Below are 24,460 nucleotides of genomic sequence, written 5' to 3'. Positions count from 1 at the left end.
TCTTTCCCCCCCGGACGCTGCCTCGAAGGGCGATCTGTGAAATAGCACTCAATCACTCACAGCCTTCGGACAATTATCTTTCATAATAAGCGTGAGACGGAGTCGCTTTCATTTTCTCAGAGGAGTAATTTCCCCTCCCGCTCTCTGTCAGCGCCGCTGGCGTCTCAGGTTCTGACAGCGAGCAGATATCAGAGGTTTTATCCGGGTGAAATGGAAATAAGCTGTGAAAGGAAAAGAGCAAGTGACACTACTTCTGTTTCTGGGAGTTAATTTACCAGAACAATCTGCTTTCTGACCCTGAATATGACTGTGTTTGTTTTTCACACATGCAGAATATAGTCTCTGATATTTACTCATGAAAACTACAGAGGAGTTCTAACTGTGGAGGCGTAAAAACACTGAATCCTGTCTCCTACATGATGCTGTTATATCCTCTTATTATTATATTCACAAACACAAATGGGTCTGAGACTGTGGTCCTTCCTGTAGCTTTACAAATATTATAGAATAATAAATAATCATGTCAAACAGTCCCTGCATGGAGATTTATTTCCATTGCAACTTGTCTGACGACCAAACAGCTGGAATGCTGGACAAAATGCTGGAATTTACCTTCAATCAGTTGGATGGATGGATGATGGTTGAATGGATGGATGATGGTTGGATGGATGGATGGATGAATGGATGGAAAGATGGATGGATGATGATTGAATGGATGGATGGATGATGGTTGAATGGATGGATGGATGGATTATGGTTGAATGGATGGACGGATGATGGTTGAATGGATGGATGGATGGATTATGGTTGAATGGATGGATGGATGGATGGATGGATGGATGGGTGATGGATGGATGGATGGATGATGGTTGGATGGATGGGTAATGGTTGAATGGATGGATGGATAATGGTTGAATGAATGGATGGATGGATTATGGTTGAATGGATGATAGTTGAATGGATGGATGATGGTTGGATGGATGGATGGATGGATGGATGAATGTATGGAAAGATGGATGGATGATGGTTGAATGGATGGATGATGGTTGGATGGATGGATGATGGTTGAATGGGTGGATGGATGGGATGATGGATGGATGGATGGATGGATGAATTATGGATGGGTGGATGGATGGATGATGGTTGAATGGATGGATGGATGGATGGATGGATGGATGATGGTTGAATGGATAATTATGGTTGAATGGATGGATGGATGAATTATGGTTGAATGGATGGATGGATGAATGGATGGATGGTGGTTGAATGGCTGGCTGGATGGATGGATGGATGGATGGATGGATGGATGATGGTTGAATGGATGGATGGATGGATGGATGATGGTTGAATGGATGGATGGATGGATGGATGATGTTTGGATGGATGATGGTTGAATGGATGGATGGATGGATGGATGATGGTTGAATGGATGGATGGATGGATGGATGGATGATGTTTGGATGGATGATGGTTGAATGGATGGATGGATGGATGGATGGATGATGGTTGAATGGATGGATGTATGATGGATGGATGGACTGATGGATGGATGATGGTTGAATGGATGTATGGATGATGTTTGGATGGATGATGGTTGAATGATGTTTGGATGGATGATGGTTGAATGGATGGATGGATGGATGGATGGATGATGTTTGGATAGATGATGTTTAATGGATGGATGGATGAATGGATGATGGTTGAATGAATGGATGAATAGATGGATAGATGATGTTTAATGGATAGATAGATGGATAGATTGATTGAGCCTAAAAACATAAATGAAGCCTCCTCTGTTAGCCTTTTGACTAAATATTTCTATAATATTTTCTTTGCTGTCAGATAATTCTGCATCAGGTTCATTTTCCAGCTCTGAATCTGGAGGTTTGTGGCCATTTTCAAGGTGCAGCTGGTGATTTATTTGAGAGTCGAACACAAAAAGTGGGCAGATGGAAAGTTAGCTTGATTGATTTGTTCATCTTGTTGCTTTTTCACACTCCCACTTTTCATCCACATCTTTTTTTTTTCTTCACTTTTCTCACATTGCAGGCAGGCTGTTGTCTCTCTGCCCTCCTCCCTCACTCCTCTTTATTTCTTTACTCCTCTGCCTCTCTTTAGCTGTTTATCCACCATCTATTCAAAAAGGCAGGAATAAAAAGCCGGAGCCTGAGTCCATCTGGACCTGTTGTGGCATGCCATTTGGTGCCCTGAACGCCGGCCAGCCCTGGGCCGCCATCTGTGCCATTCTTTGTCACAGAGGTAGCGCCGTGGGGCACCGCCAGTGGCACACAACCATCCATCTCTCCATCCTCGTAAAAGGACATAGCGAGACAGTCTGAGAGAGAGAAAAGAGCCCCAAAAAGGGCTTGTTCCAACTCACTGACTCGCCCTCGCTGTTACATAAAACCTACAAATTATGTAATCCTGCACGTCTTGTCCAGTCTTCCATCCTCTGTGTGTGGGTGGTTCCATCTCTCCGGGCAGGATAGTGGGATGAAAAGAGGTGTAGAGAGCGTATATGCGTCCAGCGCTGACTCAGGCATTAGTGGGCGCTTGTTTTTCGGACAGTAGCGTTTATTTTTTTTGCAGCTGCTGCAGCCTCCAGTCTCAGTGTGGCACTTTTACTGAAGAGTCGGCAACCTCCGGGTCTGAGCAGGGAGGCAAACCTGCATTCAAAGTCTGAATTATGCTAAAAATTCCAGCAGGGGAGCGCTTACGGCGGCTGCAGAAGCATTTAGGTCCATTCATTTTAATACAAAATGAGAAAACTTGCAAACCACAGATAACGTTAAATATTTACATGTTTTAACAAAAAATACACTTCAACGCTGCAACCTGTTGTGATTGTGACAAGTGTTTACAGTCGCTTAAAACATGCTGCAAACACATGACAACTGCTGTTTAAACCAGGCAGCAACCTCCAGGCGGCAACCTCCAGGCGGCAACCTCGGGGTCTGAGCAGGGAGGCAAACCTGCATTCAAAGCCTGAATTATACCAGAAATTCCAGCGGGGGGCGCTGACGGCGGCTGCAGAAGCATTTAGGTCCATTCATTTCAATACAAAACGAGGAAACTTGCAAACCACAGATAACGTTAAATATCTACAAGTTTTAACCAAAAATACACTGCAGCGCTGCAACCTGTTCTGATTGTGACAAGTGTTTACAGTCGCTTAAAACATGCTGCAAACACATAACAACTGCTGTTTAAACCAGGCGGCAACCTCCAGGCGGCAACCTCCGGGTCTAAGTAGGGAGGAAAACCTGCATTCAAAGCCTGCATTAGACCAAAAATTCCAGCAGAGGGGTGCTGACGGCAGCTGCAGAAGCATTTTGGTCCATTCATTTCAATACAAAATGAGAAAACTTGCAAACCACAGATAACGTTAAATATCTACACGTTTTAACCAAAAATACACTGCAACGCTGCAACCTGTTCTGATTGTGACAAGTGTTTACAGTCGCTTAAAACATGCTGCAAACACACAACAACTGCTGTTTAAACCAGGCGGCAACCTCCAGACGGCAACCTCCAGGCGGCAACCTCCGGGTCTGAGCAGGGAGGAAAACCAGGAAGTGCCTTAAGCTGCATTCTACCAAAAATTCCAGCAGGGGGCACTGACGGCTGCTGCAGAAGCATTTTTGTCCATTCATTTCAATGCAAAATGAGAAAACTTCTCACTTTGATTTATTCCCTCAGAAATGTTTTTCAGGACAACACTATGGTCTCAATCACTAGTAAACAATCTTCTTCAAGACAATCTGATGTTAATAGTGTAAATAATGGCCCCATTTAGAAGAAAATAGAAGATAAAGAATCGTATGATTTGGGGCGGGGCTACCTTTGATTGACAGGAAACTAACAAGGCGGGCTGTCATCAGGAGAGAAGCAGAACAATGCGTATCCACGGCAACGTGTCAATAAAGTTATATATAACGTTATATAGATATAAAAAAGGACGTTTACCGGTTTGTAATTTTTGGTAATTTTATGTGGTTTTTTTGTATTTTTAACATGTTTTTGGTAACTTTGTACCTTTTTTTTGACAATTTAGTGTCTCTTTTTATAATTTCACATCTTTTTTACTTTTTTTGTAGTCATTTTGTGTCTTTTTTCTAGGTCATATAATGTGTCATTTTACACCTCCTTTTTTAAAAATGTCTTCCTGGGTGTTCTGCTTGGGAAACATTTAAGGTTTATTGGTGGTCATTTCATGTCATTTTTTAAAATCATTTCACATGTTTTAAAAAAATATATTTTTACATATTTAATTTTGGTAATTTTTTGGTGTCTTTTTGTGTAATTTTATGTCTTTTTTGGTAATTTTACGTTGTTTTTTCTTTTTTTACGTCTCCAGCGTTTGGTTGGTCACGGCTTGAAGATGTGTAGTGTGAACAGTACATCAGTGTGACTACTAGCAGAGTCGTGTAGTGTGAACAGAGCATTAAATATCACAGAAAAAAGAAGGAAAAAGAGGGAAAGGCTGTGAGAGCAGGTGATCAGTGTGAGGAGGGTGACAGGAGTTATTTCTGGAGAAATGACAGATGATGGAGGTTCTTCTGATCCATTAACCAGACATCCAGTCAGTCAGTCTGAAGGTCAGTCCACGTGTTAGAAGAACGGCTTTTCCAATTTTCTCGTTAAATGAAAGTGAACTCGTCGAGTTTATCGGAGAGGAAGCTGCATTTTTCTGAGAGATGGAACGAACAGCATGACGGATCAATCACCAGCTGACCTGAACTCTTTAACACAGCCGATCAATGAAGTCGACTATATTTATATTTATGAGCAGAAGTTTGGATTAATGAAACATCACAGAACATCCAGCAGCTGCACCACCAATAATACTGAACGCAGCATTTATAAAACTTTGAACTCTGGAGCTGAAATAATTTTGTTTCAGTTTAAAAGATTAACAACAAGAACAATCCCTCAAAAACAGTTGTGATTATGTATTACATAATCACAACTGTTTTGAGGGATTGGTATTTTTAATATGTTTTTGGTATTTTTAATATATTTTTTGTGCCTTTTTTGACAATTTAGTGTCTCTTTTTGTAATTTCACATCTTTTTTACATCTTTTTTTGTAATTTTGCGTCTTTTTCTTGGTTATATAATGTCCTTTTTGGTCATTTTACATTTTTTGTTGGTCTCTTGTGACATTTTTGCTAATTCTGTGTCTTTTTTATGTCATTTTACACCTCCTTTTTTAAAATGTCTTCCTGGGTTTTCTGCTTGGGAAACATTTAAGATTTATTGTTGGTCATTTTATGTCATTTTTTGAAATAATTTCACATGTTTGTTTAAAAAAAAAATCTTTTTACATATTTCATTTTGTGTCATTTTTTGTCTTTTTTGGTAATTTTATGGTTTTGTTTTTGTTAGTTTTTTTACGTCTCCAGCATTTGGTTGGTCACGGCTTGGTTTATGTAAATACAGCCTGCAAAAACAGAATGTATTTTCTCTGTATTATTTTATTTTGTACACCCGCAAGATTAATGTTGCTTATTTTGATATGTTTTTAAATATTTTTGCTATTTATTTACTTTTGTCTTTTACTTGCATTTTTGCATTTTTTTATTTTTTATATTTTATCTATATTTTTTCTATTCAGTATTTACATTTTGTTTGCTGTCAAAATACAAAAAAACAACAGACAAAAACAAAATATAGACAAAACAGAATGTATTCTCTCTATATTATTTTCATTTTATACATTTGTTGCTCTTTTTGTAATGTTTTTAAATGTTTTTCTATTTATTTACTTTTGTGGATTACATGTCTTTTATTAGCATTTTTTGCTTTCCCATTTGTATTTCTTTTATATTTTAGTCATATTTTTATATTTTTATTATAAAACCTTCTATCCAGTATTTACAGTTTGTTTGCTGTCTAAAATACCAAAAAACAGACATTTAATAAAAAACATAGAACAGAAAAAAACTTTAAAATTCTTTGTGACCTACATTCAGTTAAATAGAGTATATTATTAGGTCAAAGGAAATAAATAAAAGTGAGGAAATGAAAGAAATAGATCCCTGAGGCGAGGAGCTGCTGTTAGAGGGATTCTAACGTTGTGTAACTCTCCCTCAGATATCTGAAGCATCCCGTCTGCAGGCGCCAAAGTTAGAAAGTTAGAAACAAAAGAGGCCCGTGTCCAGTGTTCTGGATCTGTGTGACTGATCACTGACATGATGTAAACTACAAAACATGTCGGAGCCGTCAGGGGCCACCAGGGGCCACCAGGGGCCACCAGGGGCCACCAGGGGCCCCGTGGAGCCGCCCTCTGATTTGATGACGCACAGAAGGAAACAAAGAGTAAACAGAGAGAAACAGAGCGTCACAGCACGATCACGTCTACACTCTGGGTGTTGGCATGTTTTTCTGTGTGTTTCCGTGTGTGTGTGTGTGTGTGTGTGTGTGTGTGCATCCCAACTAATGAGTCTCAGGCCCAGCGGGCTGCAATTCCAACACACCCTGCAGCAAACACACAAAAAGGCTGTTTCCACTACAGTCCAATACCCAGAATGAGTGCTCACTCACTGAAACGCCTCTAATCTGAATACGAGCCGTCCTAGCAGACTTTTTTCAGGACTTTTATCGTTCCTGTAGAACAGCGGGGACGTTTTTCTCCCCTATAAACAGCCTGGTTGCTGATTGGATAGAACACTAAGCAGGATGTGACGTAATACTCAACGCCACAACAACACGCGACATTTGTAAAAGCCGGCGAAGCAGTGTTGCCAACTTAGTGACTTTGTTGCTATATTTAGCAACTTTTCAGACCCCCTTAGAGACTATTTTTCAAGAAAGCGACTGGCGACAAATCCAGCGACTTTTTCTGGTGTTATTGGAGACTTTTGGAGACTTGTTTTGGAAAGCGGCTGAGTGTTTTGGCTCCGCCCACTAGTTAGTTCCCCTCGGCCTCTGTTTCCATACAGGTACTCTAGTAGCGACTAACCAACATTTAATAATGTTAATGTGACAACAGACCGACGCAGCAAGCAGTGTTGCCAACTTAGCGACTTTGTCTCTATATTTAGTGACTATTCAGACCCTCTAGAGACTCTTTTTTCAAAAAAGCCACAAATCCAGTGACTTTTTCTGGTGTTATTGGAGACTTTTGGAGATTCATTCCTACTCTTCTTAACGAGTAACAGGCTTCGTCCCAAAGCACTCACAAGCGGCCCAGTCCTCCTGCAGCAGTCTCCCCCAGCTGCAGTCAGAGCAGGAGATGTTAACCCCTCAGCGTCCAGTCTGCACCAGTCCGCAAACGAATCACCCATGTGCGAAATCTGATCGGCTCAGAAAGTACCGACCTGCGGCAGGTCAACCAGTGAAGTTGAGGGGAAAGTACCTAATGGAAACACGCCTATAGACTGTATAAATAGTGGAGGTAGTGACTGTGACGTCACCCGTTGGTTTGTGGCCCGTTTGAAGCATTCAAACCACTCGTCGCCATCTTGTTTCAGATATGGGGAGCAGACCATATCTGGACTTCTAAATTCAGATTGTCTTGAAGAAGATTTTTTACTCGTGATTGAGACCATAGTGTTGTCCTAAAAAAACATTTCTGAGGTAATAAATCAAGTGAGAAGTTTTCTCATTTTGCATTGAAATGAATGGACTGAAATGTTTTTGCAGCCAAACTTAGCGCCCCCTGCTGGAATTTTTCGTAGAATGCAGCTTAAAGTACTTCCTGGTTTGCCTCCCTGCTCGGACCCGGAGGTTGCCGCCTGGGAGGAACCCCCAATGAACAAGTCACCAAAAATAGTAGTCATACTTGTTGATGTTGTCGTTTCTACACATCTTGGCTATTTATAGGCTGTTTCCTTTAGGTGTGACCACAACTTTGGTCATACAGTAAGGTTCCTGTTATTACAGAAGACCCCACCCTCAGGTTTCCCCTCACTCTGTGTCTGGTGCTCTCATTAGTCATATTTCCATTAAAGTCGAAGCTAATTTAAAGCAGAATTTTGAACTGTCTCATTAAAAAAATTTGGAATTAGGGATGTTTTCATCGACTGGTTTAGCGCGAATAAACGAAGCTGCATGAGCGTACTTTGAATGCATCCGTAATTCAGCTTCTCCATTTATGCGCTAATTTGTGTCCGTTCTGGGTTTTTGTCCAACCCAGTTGCCAGCAAAAAATGTAGACAATGCATGTATCTGCATATGTGTGTGGAAAAAATGTCTTTTTTGTCTAACCTTAAACCAGTTTTTATGGTGCCTACGTGTTTTCAGTATCTCACTGTTTAAACAGCAGTCGTCATGTGTTTGCAGCATGTTTTAACCCTTTATCAGGCAAAGAACTATATTTGGTAACTTCAGGTATTATTTCGAGAAAAAAGTTGCAAATTTACTAGATTAAAGTGGCAAATCTACAAGAAAAGAAGTCGCAGATTTAAGAGATTTAAAGTGGCAAATTTGCGCGAAAAAAGTCGCAGGTTTACGAGAAAAAAGCAACTTTTTTTCGCAGATTCACCACTTTAAATCTCATAAATCTGCGCATTTTTTTCTCGTAGATTTGCCACTTTAATCTCGTAAACTTTTTTCTCAAAATATTATTTTCGTATGTTTTTTTTACACATACTGGCAGTATGTAATATCCTCCAACATTCTCTAGGGTTGAAATTTGGAATTTGCAAATATTTCAATGAGTGTCCTATTAAGGGTTAAAGTGGCAAATCTACGTAATCTATCTAAATTGATTTGAAGATAGATTTAAAGTGGTGAATCTGGGAGAAAAAAGTTGCTTTTTTCCCCACTTTTTTTCTCGTAAATCTACGACTTTTTTTCTTGTAAATTTGCAACTTTTTTCTCGAAATATTACCTAAAGTTACCAAATATGGTTCTTTGCCTGATAAAGGGTTAAGCAACTGTTAACACTTGTCACAATGAGAACAAGTTGCAGCGTTGTAGTGTATTTTTGGTTAAAACGTGTAGATATTTAACGTTATCTGTGGTTTGCAGGAACGTAAAATGGCAACATTTGTTCTGGCAACTTGGGTTTCTTTGTCGGGAAACTCCAGAAACTCAGAGCTAAAGTCCTGTAATGTGAACTAGGCACAAGAGTCACTGGACTGGTAACATTTAAGGTTCCAGGTCACCAAAATGACCCGAACCAACAGTCCCACAGTCCTGCAGGCTCCCATGTATTAACACCATAAACCCAGGGTGAATGACTAAACCAGCCCATGTACGCTGATCCAGTTCCAGGTGCTGATTCTGCCCCACAACCCCAGAATCTCATCACATCTGGCAGCCATATGTGGGCCAGTCCAGGCAGATCTGGCTCCTGTCTGGTCCTCCGGTGCCAGAACTCAGCCCAGTGTGCCGATACTGAGCCGGGATTGGCCCAACGCTGCCGGGGAATTACTCGTAATCCTGCTACATTTCCTCTGGAACCCAGAATATCTCGACCCAATAACAGCCTGGATCCAGAACACCTGGACACCAGATCCAAGCAGGACCAGGTGCACTGGTCCAGTTCTGTGGGGGCTGATTCTGTCCTGAGTTATATCATGTTACTTATTTTGGTTTTTGCTCCCAAAAACCAAAACCCAGAAAGAAATCTGGCAGCCATATATGGGGCAGCCACATCTGATCCTCAGGATCAGGATCAGCCAGGAATTCTGCCACATTTGGCCGCCTGGAAACTTCTGGTCGCTGTAATACTGGTACTAATAATTTAAGCTTTTGATCCACTTAAGATAAAAAAAAAATGTATCAGCTTGATGAAAGAGCTTTAACCCAAATTCTGTTCTTTTTCTCCTGTGAGGTTTATTTAATTGATGCTTTTAAAACACCAAAAAGGAGGATATGTGGTTCTAATTGGCTCTATTTTTTCAAGTATTTCACATTTTTTAAATAATAAAAAAATATAAAATAATTCCATATTTGTACATTTTTGTTTCTATTTATATATATTTTAATATTTCAAACTTTTTGAATAATAATAATATTTTTTTAATGATTCCAAATATGTTATATAGTGTTTCTATTATTTAAATATATTTTTAATATTTCACAGTTTTATTTTTTTAATAATTCCATATTTATACATATTGTTTCTACTATTTATATATTTTAATATTTAATATTTTTAGATATTTATTTTAAATTATTCCATATTTGTACATATTGTCTACTTATCTTATATATATATATATATATATATATATATAATTTATTTTTCATATATTATGTATTTTTTTAAATATTTCACATTTTTTAAATTATTTATTTATTTTAAATAATTCCATATTTGTAAATATTGTTTCTACTATATATATTTTTTAATATTTCACATTTTTTTAAATATTTATTTTAATAATTCCATATTTATACATATACATTTTTTCATATTTAAAAAAATATATTGACTGTATGTTGACTTTCACTATACTATACTTATACACTATATATTATATTCATGCTGCTGTTTTTTTTTTACTTAAATCTTTCTTAATCTACATAATATTTAGTACTTTGTTCCTACTTATAAAAATGATTGTGATGTCATTGTGATGAGTCGTCAGCTTGTTGCCGTGCAGGTTTACATGTTTCTGGATGTTTTGCATGTAAACACACCCAGTGATGGTTGTTATTGATCCGGGTGGAGCGTCCTCATAATGCAGGGAGGAGGAGGACAGCATGGGGAAGTAGAGGAAGAGGGTGGAGCTGGTTGGGTGGGTGGAGGTGGGTGGGTGTCTCATTGTTTCCCTGGTTTCCTCCAGTCACTTCCCCCATTTATACAAACACATGAAATAAACAGACATGACGAGTCAGCTGTTCTCTGAGGTCACAGATCTCTGTCGTCTGGATCAGATACAAGCTGAAGCTGCTCAGAAAACTCTTTATATCTATTTATAACATTTATACTGCAGTTTATTCCTCCAGGATTTTATTGGAAAGTGTTTGAAAAGAGAAATTTGGGGCTTATTACCAAATTTAACACTATCTGATGTGGGGGTTTTCTTAATTTGTTATTAAAAAAATATAACTTTTATGTTTCTGGGTATTAAAAAGATTGAAAGTAAGACTCCTCATATCTATGTTTTGCTTTTACTACAATTTTTCTTAAAAATACACGTATGGTTACATAAAAATTCAAATTTTTTTAGATTCCACTTTGGATTTTTTTTATGTATTTTTCCTTTAAAATGTTCTTTCGTCCCATTCAATGAGATTGAAACTAATTGGCTCCTAATAACAAATGTTATTAAAATATGATAATATTTCTTGTGTTTGACAATAGGCATCAAAAGCAGCATTACATATATATTTTAAATAACAAAAGATAAATAATGTCTTGTTATATTATATTCTCTATTGAATAATTCATGTGTCGCCCTCTGCTCCGAGTAATAAAGCTGTCAGAGAATTAAACTGAACCCAAATTAGTTAAAATGACAAAAAGGGGAGATAACACACACACACACACACACACGTTCTTGTACTTCTATCTTTGTGAGGACCCTCATTGGAATAGTGAATTCCCTGCCAAGGTTTTTTTGATTTTTCCTTAGTTTTACTTTTAATTTCGTTGTGAATTTTTGTTTTCAAATTCAGTTAGTTTTAATTAGTTTTTAGAGTGAAATGCTTTAGTTTTCGTCTACACTGTAAAAAATAATCTGTTTAATTTACGGTAAAACACCGGCAGCTTTGGTTGCCAGAACTTCACCGTAAAAAATACAGTGAGTAGGGTTTTCTATTCTAAATTTAAATGTAAATATCAGCAAAAACTGTAATTTAGACCGGGTAGTCCCTTTATTTTTAGGGTAATTGTGTCATTTATTCACACATCATGGTATTTCTCCATAAATTTTGCATGAAAATGTTATATTTTTACAGCAAAACTGTGTGTTTCCTACAGTTTATGACGGAAAAAAGTGAAAGTTTTGTGCTATTCTTTGATTTACGGTAATTAAAAGTGTCTAATACGGTGATTTAAATTTTTTAATTTTACGCCCTATTTCTGATGTATTTGACAGAGTTTTACTGTTATTTCTACAAACATTTTTTACAGTGTAGTTTTTATTAGTTGTAGTGTTTTGTAATGGGGTATTTGTTGGGTGGGAGATTAAAAGAGGTCACAGTAAATTTTGCCTTTATTTCCTTTGTCTGATCCATCTTCATTATATATGAAAAAAGTTGACAAAGATGAAAACGAAGGACATTTTCACTATAATTTTAGTTAGTTTTAGTTCATTTAATTTTTTAACCACGAAATACAGTTTCAGTTAGTTAATTAATTATCTTTTTTTAAACATAAACCTGATGTAACCTCTAAACCTTAAAACAAAGTCTGAAATCTAAAAAAAAAAAAAGCCTTTAAAGTAGTCAAGAATGTCCTCACTTTGTTGGTTAAAAACGTGTTCTGGTCCTCACTATGTAGGAAGTACAAGAACACACACACACACACACACCCCTCCCAGCTGCTCAGGCTAATCACCAGTGTTCCCAGTGTTCCCAGTCCTCCAGACCTGCTCCTCTCTCTGTTTTTATGCCCTTTAATGATTTTATTGTTTAGTGCTGCTCTTTGCTGCACCTGCCTCCTCCTCCTCCTCCTCCTCCTCCTCCTCCTCCTCCTCCTCCTCCTCCTCCTCCTCCTCCTCCTCCTCCTCCTCACAGGCTGCACCAACTCTTAAAATACTGATTAACCTGAAGAAAAAACACATTTTACATGTCTAATACATCATTTTATGCTCTTTTTCCAAAGCTCGCTCATACATTGTTGGTATCTTTTTGTTTCTTTGTGGTCTTCATCACCATTTTAAAGTGTATTTAGGCCGTTATTAGCTTATTGTTATTAGTTATTATTATTAGCTGGCAAACATTACTGTCGACACATGGAAAATGGTTGTTGATAGAGATATAATCCTGTCTGTTATTAAGATAAAATAATAAGATTAGATATTCTTTTATTAATCCCACAACGGGGACATTACCATTGTTACAGCAGCAAAACGTGGACAGCAAAAATAGAAAAGAAGCATCAATAAAATAACAATAAATAGAAACGAGCAATATTAACAACTTTACTATTCCAGGTCTTTTTTTTTTTAGAATTGGTGGTTGTGGGCAGTGGATGTTATAATCCTTGAGCTGCTGTGACGACTACATTTCCCCACTGCGGGATAAATAAAGTCTTATCTCATTTTAATACTGGAAGTGACATAGTTAAGATGGTATCAGAAATGTGACGTTATTTCAAATAACATCGTGGACTGCAAATATATATGAATAAAAATGAACAATTGTTAAAGACAAACTTATGTGCTAGACCCCAGAACACCCAACTCAAAAGATGAACTTGATTACTTAATTAATAAACACGAATTTTCACAGTTTGGTTGGATGGTTGGATGGATGGTTGGTTGGATGGTTGGTTGGTTGGTTGGTTGGTAGGTTGGTTGGTTGGTTGGTAGGTTGGTTGGTTGGTTGGTTGGGTGGGTGGATGGATGGATGGATGGTTGGTTGGTTGGTTGGTTGTATGCTTAGATGGTTGGTTGGTTGGTTGGTTGGTTGGTTGTATGTATGGTTAGATGGTTGGTTGGTTGGTAGGTTGGTTGGTTGGTTGGATGGTTGGTTGGTTGGTTGGTTGGTAGGTTGGTTGGTTGGTTGGTTGGGTGGATGGATGGATGGATGGTTGGTTGGTTGGTTGGTTGGTTGTATGGTTAGATGGTTGGTTGGTTGGTAGGTTGGTTGGATGGTTGGTTGGTTGGTTGGTTGGTTGGGTGGATGGATGGATGGATGGATGGATGGATGGATGGTTGGTTGGTTGGTTGGTTGGTTGGTTGGATGGATGGATGGATGGATGGATGGATGGATGGATGGTTGGTTGGTTAGATGGCTGGATGGTTGAATGGTTAGTTGGTTAGTCTTAATTTTTACTGTCCTGTATTTAATTGTGAAGGACAGAACAACTGTTACAACCCAAACTGGGTATTTTCCTGCTTCTTACTCCATTCAATCTTGATTCCATAACAGCTTTGTGCTGTGATTTCCCGTCCATGACTCACTCCTGAAATGGAGAATTCACCCTCAGCAGACTGTATTTTTAGTCAATTTGTGTGTATTTCGATAATTTTGTGTCCTTTTTGTTCATTTTTACATCAATTTTTTTTGTCATTTTATGTATTTTTTTTTGTCTTTTTTACACTTTTTTTGGTCATTTTGTGTCTTTTTTAGTCATTTTTAAAAATTTTTGGTCATTTTGTGTCTTTTTTAGTCATTTTGACATTTTTTTGGTCATTTTGTGTCTTTTTTAGTCATTTTTACATTTATTTTTGGTCATTTTGTGTCTTTTTTAGTGATTTTTACATTTATTTTTGGTCATTTTGTGTCTTTTTTAGTGATTTTTACATTTATTTTTGGTCATTTTGTGTCTTTTTTAGTGATTTTTACAGTTATGTTTGGTCTTTTTAGTGTTTTTTACATTTATTTTTGGGGGTCTCCTCTTGTGTGGTCAGGATCAGTTTACCAGATGAAATGTGGACGCTTGTCCAAACAAATGAACCTTTAGTTGTACCAGACATTAAAATGAACAAGAAATTGGAGAAAACAAGGTGGTCTACATTTTTTTTCTCCATGACTGTATTTTTGGTCAATTTTGTGTCCTTTTTGTTCATTTTTACATCATTTTTGTCATTTTATGTCTTTTTTAGTGATTCTTACATTTATTTTTGGTAATTTTGTTTCTTTTTTGGTTATTTTTACAGTTATGTTTGGTCTTTTTAGTATTCATTCAATCTTGATTCCATAACAGCTTTGTGGTGTGATTTCCCGTCTATGACTCACTCCTGAAATGGAGAATTCACCCTCAGCAGGTTTTGGAGCAGGTCTGAAAGTCTTTAGTTAAAGAGTTTTCACTGTTAAAGTTAATTTTTTGCTCAGGCAGCTGAGAACAATGGCTCCCAAACTCAGGTGACTCACCAAATACCTGCAACAGAAGATCCTCGCTCCTCGTCCACCAACACAATCTGAGTCTGATCTGTGTAAAGAGCGTCTGGGTGTGATAGACCATGTTTACAGGTTTAGTGGTTCAGTCTGGTCTTTGTGAGTCCAGACGGTGCTGAGGACAGCTGGAGAAACACAAACAGACGAGCTGAGGAACAGATTTAGTTCACAGATTGTATCTCTTTCCCACTTTTTTAAAAAAAAATCACTCAGTTTCTACGACTCTCTGCAGGCAAAACGTTTGCATCTGCATCGGGTGTTTTCACAGTTATTTAAAATAAGATCTCCACCACCAGTGGAGCTATAATTGATTTATACATATTTAACAATCTACATGTGAAATTTCACTTATGTACATGTAGATTTACATGTTTAATTACAATATGAAAGTAACTCTGAGGAGAGAAATCAGGAAGAACGCTTGGCAACGATCTTTAAAGTATCTGTATTTTTATTCTGTATTTTATTGTGAAGGACAGAAGTACGGTCTGGGTGTGTTGGTTGGTTGGTTGGTTAGATGGTTGGTTGGTTTATTGGTTGGTAGGTCGGTTGGTTGGTTGGTTGGTTGGTTGGTTGGTTGGTTAGTTAGATGGTTGGTTGGTTGTTTGGTTGGATGGTTGGTTGGATGGTTGGTTGGATGGATGGATGGATGGATGGATGGATGGATGGATGGATGGATGGATGGATGGAGGATGGATGGATGGATGATTGGTTGGTTGGTTGGTTGGTTAGATGGCTGGATGGATGGTTGGTTAGATGGTTGGTTGGTTGGTTGGATGGATGGATGGATGAATGGATGGATGGATGGATTGATGGATGGATGGATGATGGAGGATGGATGGATGGATGGATGGATGGTTGGTTGGTTGGTTGGTTGGTTAGATGGCTGGATGGATGGTTGGTTAGGTGGTTGGTTGGTTGGTTGGTTGGTTGGTTGGTTAGATGGATGGATGGTTGGTTGGTTGGTTGGTTGGTTGGTTGGTTGGTTGGTTGGTTGGTTGGTTGGTTGGATAGATGGATGGATGGATGGATGGTTGGTTGGTTGGTTGGTTGGTTGGTTGGATGGATGGATGGTTAGTTGGTTAGTCTTAATTTTTACTGTCCTGTATTTAATTGTGAAGGACAGAAGTATGGTACCGGGTGTGTTGATAACGATGGTTGATAACGGTGATATTTTTTTGGCTTAACTCTTAAAACAAGATAAATGATCTAACACTTCTAAATCTAAGTTATTTTTATCTTGGTAAGAAACAAATAATTTGCAGTGTAGATCTCAGTTCAGTGTGTATATAAAGATGTAGTATCCACATACAATCATACTGTAAGTCGTCCCTTGCATGTCTGTCTGCCTGTCTGTCTGTCTGTCTGTCTGTGTGTCTGTGTGTGTGTGCTCCAGTTAACAGGACAGAGGACATTGTGTCTGTGGATGAAGACATGACATAACAGAGGCTTTACTAAAGTCTCAGCTTTCTCTCTAAGCCTCAACTACTGTTGTATCACTCTATCAACAGTCAGAAGGAATCATGCTGGGTCAGTGAAATAAGAATATCAGGGATCAGAACAAACCTTCTACTCACTGACTGTAACACTTCAGTTAAAATGTTTATTCTATTACATTAGAAGAAACAAGTTACGAGCCACAAAAACAGACTGACTGTGAGTCATTTTTTAAAGTAAATTTAACATTTTCTTCATGCAAAATATCGTGAAACTGTGCTGTAGGAATGTTTTTCCTCACCTCTGATGTAGTGAAACGCTCATACAGTCATGGAAAAGATTACAAGACCACCCTTTCTCTTTAATTTCTTGTTAGGGCCACGGGGCAATCGCACCGAGCACTATTGTTAAACTGTGGATGTCTTTCGTCACGAAAAACTGCCCAAAATTTTGCATTTAAATGAATGGGACGGCCGAAAAAAAATGAGGGAAAAAGAACAATAATTGGAGATTTTTAAACGTCTACTTCTCCGGCATAATTTCACCTAGAGACTCCATTTAAACTTTAAACAGTAGACACAAGTCTTGTGTATCGGTGTATTAATCCACGTTTCGATAGGTCATATAGTTTTTTATCAATCCCTGTTCAATGACCATGATCATTTTTGGAGAAATTCTGAGATTATAATGGGTGTGTATTGCACGGAATGTTCGTGTCACAGTGTGTGACATCATCGCCAGAGTGTAGAGGGAGAGAAAAAACTGTCAAAAAATAAATTTTAAAACTGCGCTCCAGGCCGCAAATTCCACTCTACAGAAATAATTTATACATAGAAACGTAGGAAAATTAGTCTTCTCCCTCACAATCCTCTGGTAAAGCTGTCAGAGTTATAGTTTGGGCGTAAGACGCACAGATGATCCACCAACACCACCAACAGCCTCATTGGCTCCCATATTAAAAACGCAGGAAGATTTCTGAAAAAGGGAAATTTAACAGTTTAAAGTTTGGACAAATATAATGACAACAACAGAAATAGCTCATAAGAGTTTAATTTAAGAGCTGATATCTAGACATTTAACATGGTTTTATTGATTATGATTTTGGTTATTATCAATAAAACCATGTTAAATGTCTAGATATCAGCTCTTAAATTAAACTCTTATCAGCCATTTCTGTTGTTATCATTATATTTGTCCAAACAAATGAACCTTTAGTACATCCATGACTGTATATAGGCCTATATGACCTCCCTAAATATTATTTTCTTTTTTGGTTATTTTTACAGTTATGTTTGGTCTTTTTAGTGATTTTTACATTTATTTTTGGTCATTTTGTTTCTTTTTTGGTTATTTTTACAGTTATGTTTGGTCTTTTTAGTGATTTTTACATTTATTTTTGGTCATTTTGTTTCTTTTTTGGTTATTTTTACAGTTATGTTTGGTCTTTTTAGTGAATTTTACATTTATTTTTGGTCATTTTGTTTCTTTTTTGGTTATTTTTACAGTTATGTTTGGTCTTTTTAGTGATTTTTACATTTCCCCCTGATCTAATTTTTCTGCTGCAGGATCAGTTTTTCTGCATTCAGCTCTGAGGTGTCACAGAAAGGTCATCTGTCTGGAGACCCCCCAGAATATTCAGACGAGGATTTATGGCATTAAAATGTACATATTTTGTTAGAAAACAAAATGATTTAAAAGTGCCTTTTCACAGTAATGACGGAGCAAAAGATAAATATCATCATATGTTCTGTTTATTATTCAGCTTGTCGTGTTTTCAAAGACTTGCTCAGAACTGGTTTGACTTAATGCTTCGTGTTCCTTCATGGCTCCAGTTAACTTTGAACTCTTTAGTTTTTTATTTCTGCTCTTTGATCGTCTGCTTCGTATACGTTCAAAGCCAGACGCTGGCGGAGGAAACGGCCCAGTTTTAATGTTATATAAGCACATTCTTGGTTGGATTGGAAGCAGCAGCAGCTCCACGTGGTTTCCATCAGCTGCTCCAGTATTAGGTGTTGATTGACAGTAGTGGGGGTTACATGTGTGTGTGTGTGTGTGTGTGTGTGGTCGGATCAGTTTACCAGATGAAATGTGGACGCTTGTCTGCTCTGTGAAAACAGTCGGAGCAGTGAAACGCCAAGCATTCCTCGGCCACCAACAGGAGGTCGCCTCTTATCACATATTTCTGTTGTTATCATTATATTTGTCCAAACAAATGAACCTTTAGTTGTCAAATTTTTTTTTCTTCCATGACTGTATTTTTGGTCAATTTGTGTGTATTTCGAGAATTTTGGGTCCTTTTTGTTCATTTTTACATAATTTTTTTAGTCTTTTTATGTCTTTTTTTAGTCATTTTGACATTTTTTGGGGTCATTTTGTGTCTTTTTTAGTGATTTTTACATTTTTTGGTCATTTTGTGTCTTTTTTAGTATTTTTTTTTTTTAATTGTCATTTTGTGTCTTTTTTAGTCATTTTGACATTTTTTTGGTCATTTTGTGTCTTTTTTAGTAATTAAAAAAAAAGTTTTTGTCATTTTGTGTCTTTTTTAGTAATTTTGAATTTTTTTTGGTCATTTTGTGTCTTATTTAGTAATTTTTTTTTAAAAAAGTCATTTTGTGTCTTTTTTTAGTCATTTTGTGTCTTTTTTAGTAATTTTTAAAACATTTTTTGTCATTTTGTGTCTTTTTTAGTAATTTACATATTTTTTTGTCATTTTGTGTCTTTTTTAGTAATTAAAAAAAAAAATTTGGTCATTTTGTGTCTTTTTAGTGATTTTTTCACATTTTTTTGGTCATTTTGTTTCTTTTTTGGTTATTTTTACTTGTGTGGTCAGGATCAGCTTACCAGATGAAATGTGGACGCTTGTCCAAACAAATGAACCTTTAGTTGTACCAGACATTTAAATGAACAAGAAATTGGAGAATACAAGGTGGTCTAAAAAATTTTTCTCCCATGACTGTATTTTTGGTAAATTTGTGTGTATTTCGATAATTTTGTGTCCTTTTCTTTCATTTTTACATCTTTTTTTTTTTGTCATTTTATGTCTTTTTTAGTCATTTTGACATTTTTTTGGTCATTTTGTGTCTTTTTTAGTGGTTTTTACATTTGTTTTTGGTCATTTCGTTTCTTTTTTGGTTATTTTAACAGTTATGTTTGGTCTTTTTAGTGATTTTTACATTTATTTTTGGTCATTTTGTGTCTTTTTTAGTCATTTTGACATTTATTTTTGGTCATTTTGTGTCTTTTTTAGTCATTTTCACATTTATTTTTGGTCATTTTGTTTCTTTTTTGGTTATTTTTACAGTTATGTTTGGTCTTTTTAGTGATTTTTACATTTATTTTTGGGGGACTCCTCTTGTGTGGTCAGGATCAGTTTACCAGATGAAATGTGGACGCTTGTCTGCTCTGTGAAAACAGTCGTAGCAGTGAAACGCCTCACATTCCTGGGACACCAACAGGAGGTCGCCTGGTGACGCATTCTTTAAAGTCCTGGAGGTGGAGGAGGGGGAGGAGGAGGAGGGGGTTAGTGGTGGTGGAGGTGGGGTCAGATACTGGGATCTGGAGCACTGGTCCAAGTAGTTTGAGGTTCCCACAATAGAAAAAGTGGAAGGATTTGTCAATAAGTTCACTTGTTTGGTGATTTGTGGGTCAAACTGCATCCAGTTATAAAACAGTTTGTCTCAGTTGCTGTAGCTCATTTATGATCTATTTATGATCTTATTATCTTTCTCTGTTTCATGGCACATCACAACTATTTTGCATGTCTGGAAAAAAGGTAGAAACTCACCCGAAACATTTGATTCATGCTTTAAAACTGGCTAATTTGGGTCAGTAAATTGGTGAATGGTCGTCGTGTGAGCCGAGACGGTAAACATGTTCTCCATGGCATTCAAACCTGGAAATGTTTCTTATATGCAAATCTAAGTTTTGTTGCTGTACTCATACAATAATGTCAGTTGTTTGTCTGGTTGAAGGGTATTTGGGTGACACACTAAGCTTTTTAGATAACTCTACAATGCTGTAATTCACAGAAATATGATGAAATGATGTGCACATTTACAGGTATTCAGTACCATTCATTTATTAATTTGCTTGTGTAGCAATGTGTTGCATGCACTGTAAAAATTCACCTTTGATATTTCATGTTAAATCATAAACAGTGAGCAGAAACACCTGCATAAAATGTCATGCATGCAAAAAAAGGGGAAAAAGAAATGACATTTTGACAAAATGTCAAAGCTGTTTCCTTTGGAAAAGTCTGCAAAATAGTGTTTCAATATGGCCTCCTGGAGGTCATGTGACAAATTAAAGCATTGCTAGTGGTTCCCTATACTCTTCCCTCTTTTTTAAAGTATCACATCACTCAAAAACATTGTGGAAATCTGACAGGACAAAAATGGGGCAACACTGTACCATAGAGGGTTACTTTAGCCCAGTTTTAACCTGAACATTGGATGTTTTTACCCAGATATTGGTCTTATATAGTACTTATATCAGGGGTCTCAAACTCCTAATTACCTGGGGGCCACTGGAGGCAGTATCAAAATGACAAAAAAAAATTACTTAAAATAGACACAAAATTACCAAAAAAAGACACAGAATTATTTTTAAAAAAAACACAAAATTATTTAAAAAAGATACAGAATTACCAAAAAAGACACATTATTAAAAAAGACACAAAATTACTAAAAAAAGACACAAAATTATTAGAAAAAGACACAAAATTACAAAAAAAAGACATAAAATTACCATAAAAAGTAATTAAAGGGACCTTCCTCACACAACACGGTAAAGTGCCATTCATATAAAACTCACATTAAACTTTCATATCAAGGTGGGGGCCACAAAATATCGTCACAAGGGCCACAATTGGCCCGCGGGCCGCGAGTTTGAGACCCCTGACTTCTATAGAGGGTCTGTTGTGTAATGCAGGCCTCAGTGTTCCTGATCCAGGACTCTCCAGATATCATTAACCTCGGTGATGTTCTTTCTCAGCAGCAGGTCGATGCAGGACAAGAGAATCATTCATCAGCTGGTTACATGTCGGGCCCCTCGGTCAGGGGCCCCTCGGTCAGGGGCCTCGGCGGGACACGCTGGTGTCACGCTGCCGGGCCCTGTGATGTAACGGGACCGTGGACACGCTGACCCACATTCTCTCTTTATGTAAACCAGCAGAGCTTTATGTAACAACGTCCAGCGACCTTTTTTGGTAAAAGAAACAACTGTTTGGAATGTGGGAAAACAAAGTGAGGATATTTTTAAAACGTCTTTTAACTCTTTGTTCCACTTTTAGCTCGTCACTTCCTGTTTGATGTTGCAGACAAAGGAAGAAGGATTAAAGGTGGAAACGGCCGTAAAGTTCCACAGACGACTGTGACTCAATACAGGAAGTGACTGAAGATAAATTTAGATTTATAAGCTGATAACCAGAGGTGTAGTCCAGTCACATGACTTGGACTTGAGTCATGAAAGAGACTTGCAACTTGACTTGGACTAATAACTTGTGACTTCACTTGGACTTGAGCCTTTTGACTTGAAAAGACTCGCTTTTTTTTAAAATAATTTTGTGTCTTTTTTTTGGTAATTTTGTGTATTTTTCTAATAATTTTGTGTCTTTTTTTTGGTCATTTTGTGTCTTTTTTAAATCATTTTGTGTATTTTTTAGAAATTTTGTGTATTTTTTGGACATTTTGTGTCTTTTTAAAGTAATTTAGGTTTTTTCTGTCATTTTGTATATTTTTGGGTAATTTTGTGTCTTTTTTTTAAGTAATTTTGTGTTTTTTCAGTAATTTTGTGTCTTTTTAAGTAATTTAGATTTTTCTGTCATTTTACGTCTTTTTTTTTACATTTTGTGTCTTGTTTTTCTCATTGTGATACCAGGTACTTTGAGTGTGAGACCCCAGATGCTCTAAATGATCTCAGATCGATCCGTGTCGTTGAATAAATCACAGCAGACGTGATGTTTTTCTCATGAGGCATCTGGTGTTGGCAGGAAGTGTTTTGAAGCTCGGCTGAACGTTCGCTGTCGGTCAAAGTGGCCTCTGCAAATTGGTGGCTACTATAAAAATGCAACCAAATTAGAGGGCGTCCATCCAGACGTGGGGCCCGAGAGTTCTGTAATTGATTTGCGAGGCTGGAGTGAAGCTCTGAGAACAGAGGGGCTCACCACTCCACATCACAACAGCTCTGAAGCCCACTTTATGGCTGATAAATGACCTGCCCTGGTTCCTGCATCTGTGTTTTCATATTCTGTGGTTGAGCATCCCGCCCTGCTGCAGAGCCATGTGCTGCACAGCTGCAAATCAGCTAGAGGGGGAACGTTTTCTGCAAAAAAGGGCTTTCTGTGATATCAACAAGCCATGATGAGCTTATGATTACCGACCAACAGACGTGAGATTGACTCTCTTCTGTAGAAAACAACTGCAAATGAGAGTACACGTACATGAAGTGAACACCAAAGGTCTGGTTTCTCTTTGGTCTCTGCAGGGTGGGAAACGGGCCTCTAATTGCTCACTAGGAGGGCCGTGATAATGAGCGATATGAGGGTGCAAGATTAATATAAGTGGGCATTCAGGCTGGAAATAACACTGCGTTTAGGAAATGCAAGAAAAAGGCTGGACTCACTGGGCCGTGTTGCATGTAAACGTATGTATGTTTTCAGTTATTCAGCTGACTCGACGTGTGTCTACACGTTTGTGGCTCAAACCGCACTCAGCAGTTTCTGTCAGCACGGCAGAGACTCACTACGTTTACATGACACTTAATCTGACTATAACTGGACAACTGAAGTGCATCTAAACATGTCCAACTGATGTCGGAGTTCTCCAACTCTGATTAAGACGCCCAGATAATGAGATTGGAAAATGATTTTTACCAGCATGTATGACAAGACAACGCATGTGCGCATGCTCTACATGCTAAACACCCCACCACCCGCGCTGGAGTATGACCCCGGAACAAAAACATCTAAGAAAGCCGGTCACATTAGCAGGTCACACATTAGCCGGTCACATTATCCGGTCGCGTTAGTCGGTCACATTATCCGATTATGTTAGCCGGTCACATTAGCAGGTCACGCATTAGCCGGTCACATTAGCCAGTCGCGTTATCTGGTCACATTAGTTGGTCACGTTAGCCAGTCGCATTATCAGGTCACTATAGCTGGTCACGTTATCTGGTCACATTAGCTGGTCGCGTTATCCGGTCACATTAGCCAGTCGCGTTATCCGGTCACATTAGCCAGTCGCGTTATCCGGTCACATTAGCTGGTCACGTTATCCGGTCACATTAGCTGGTCGCGTTATCCGGTCACATTAGCTGGTCGCGTTATCCGGTCACATTAGCTGGTCGCGTTATCCGGTCACATTAGCTGGTCGCGTTATCCGGTCACATTAGCTGGTCGCGTTATCCGGTCACATTAGCCGGTCGCGTTATCCGGTCACATTAGCCGGTCGCGTTATCCGGTCACATTAGCTGGTCGCGTTATCCGGTCACATTAGCTGGTCGCGTTATCCGGTCACATTAGCCGGTCGCGTTATCCGGTCACATTAGCCGGTCACGTTATCCGGTCACATTAGCCAGTCGCGTTATCCGGTCACATTAGCCAGTCGCGTTATCCGGTCACATTAGCCAGTTGCGTTGTCCCGTCACATTAGCCAGTTGCGTTGTCCCGTCACATTAGCCAGTTGCGTTATCCCGTCACATTAGCCAGTTGCGTTGTCCCGTCACATTAGCCGGTTGTGTTAGCCGGCCGCATTAGCCTGTCGCATTAGCCAGTCATATTAGCCGGTCACGTTAGCCAGTCGTGCTAGTCGGTCACATTATCCGGTTACGTTAGCCGGTTGCATTAGCAGGTGACATTAGCCTGTCGCATTAGCCGGTCTCTGGTCAGTAGCGACGGCACAAAGTGTCTAACTGAGGTGAACAGAAAGGCGCCATATTAACCCGCTGAAACGACGCATATCACCACCCAGTGGTGAGGAGGAGGACACGTTCCGTCAGTTATTAGATTTACTCAGTTGCATGTAAACTGGAACAAGGACAGAAGTCCTACTAGACGC

Source organism: Centropristis striata, chromosome 7, assembly GCF_030273125.1.
Source record: "Centropristis striata isolate RG_2023a ecotype Rhode Island chromosome 7, C.striata_1.0, whole genome shotgun sequence".
Lineage (NCBI taxonomy): Eukaryota > Metazoa > Chordata > Actinopteri > Perciformes > Serranidae > Centropristis > Centropristis striata.
Note: the sequence above shows the minus strand (reverse complement) of the source record.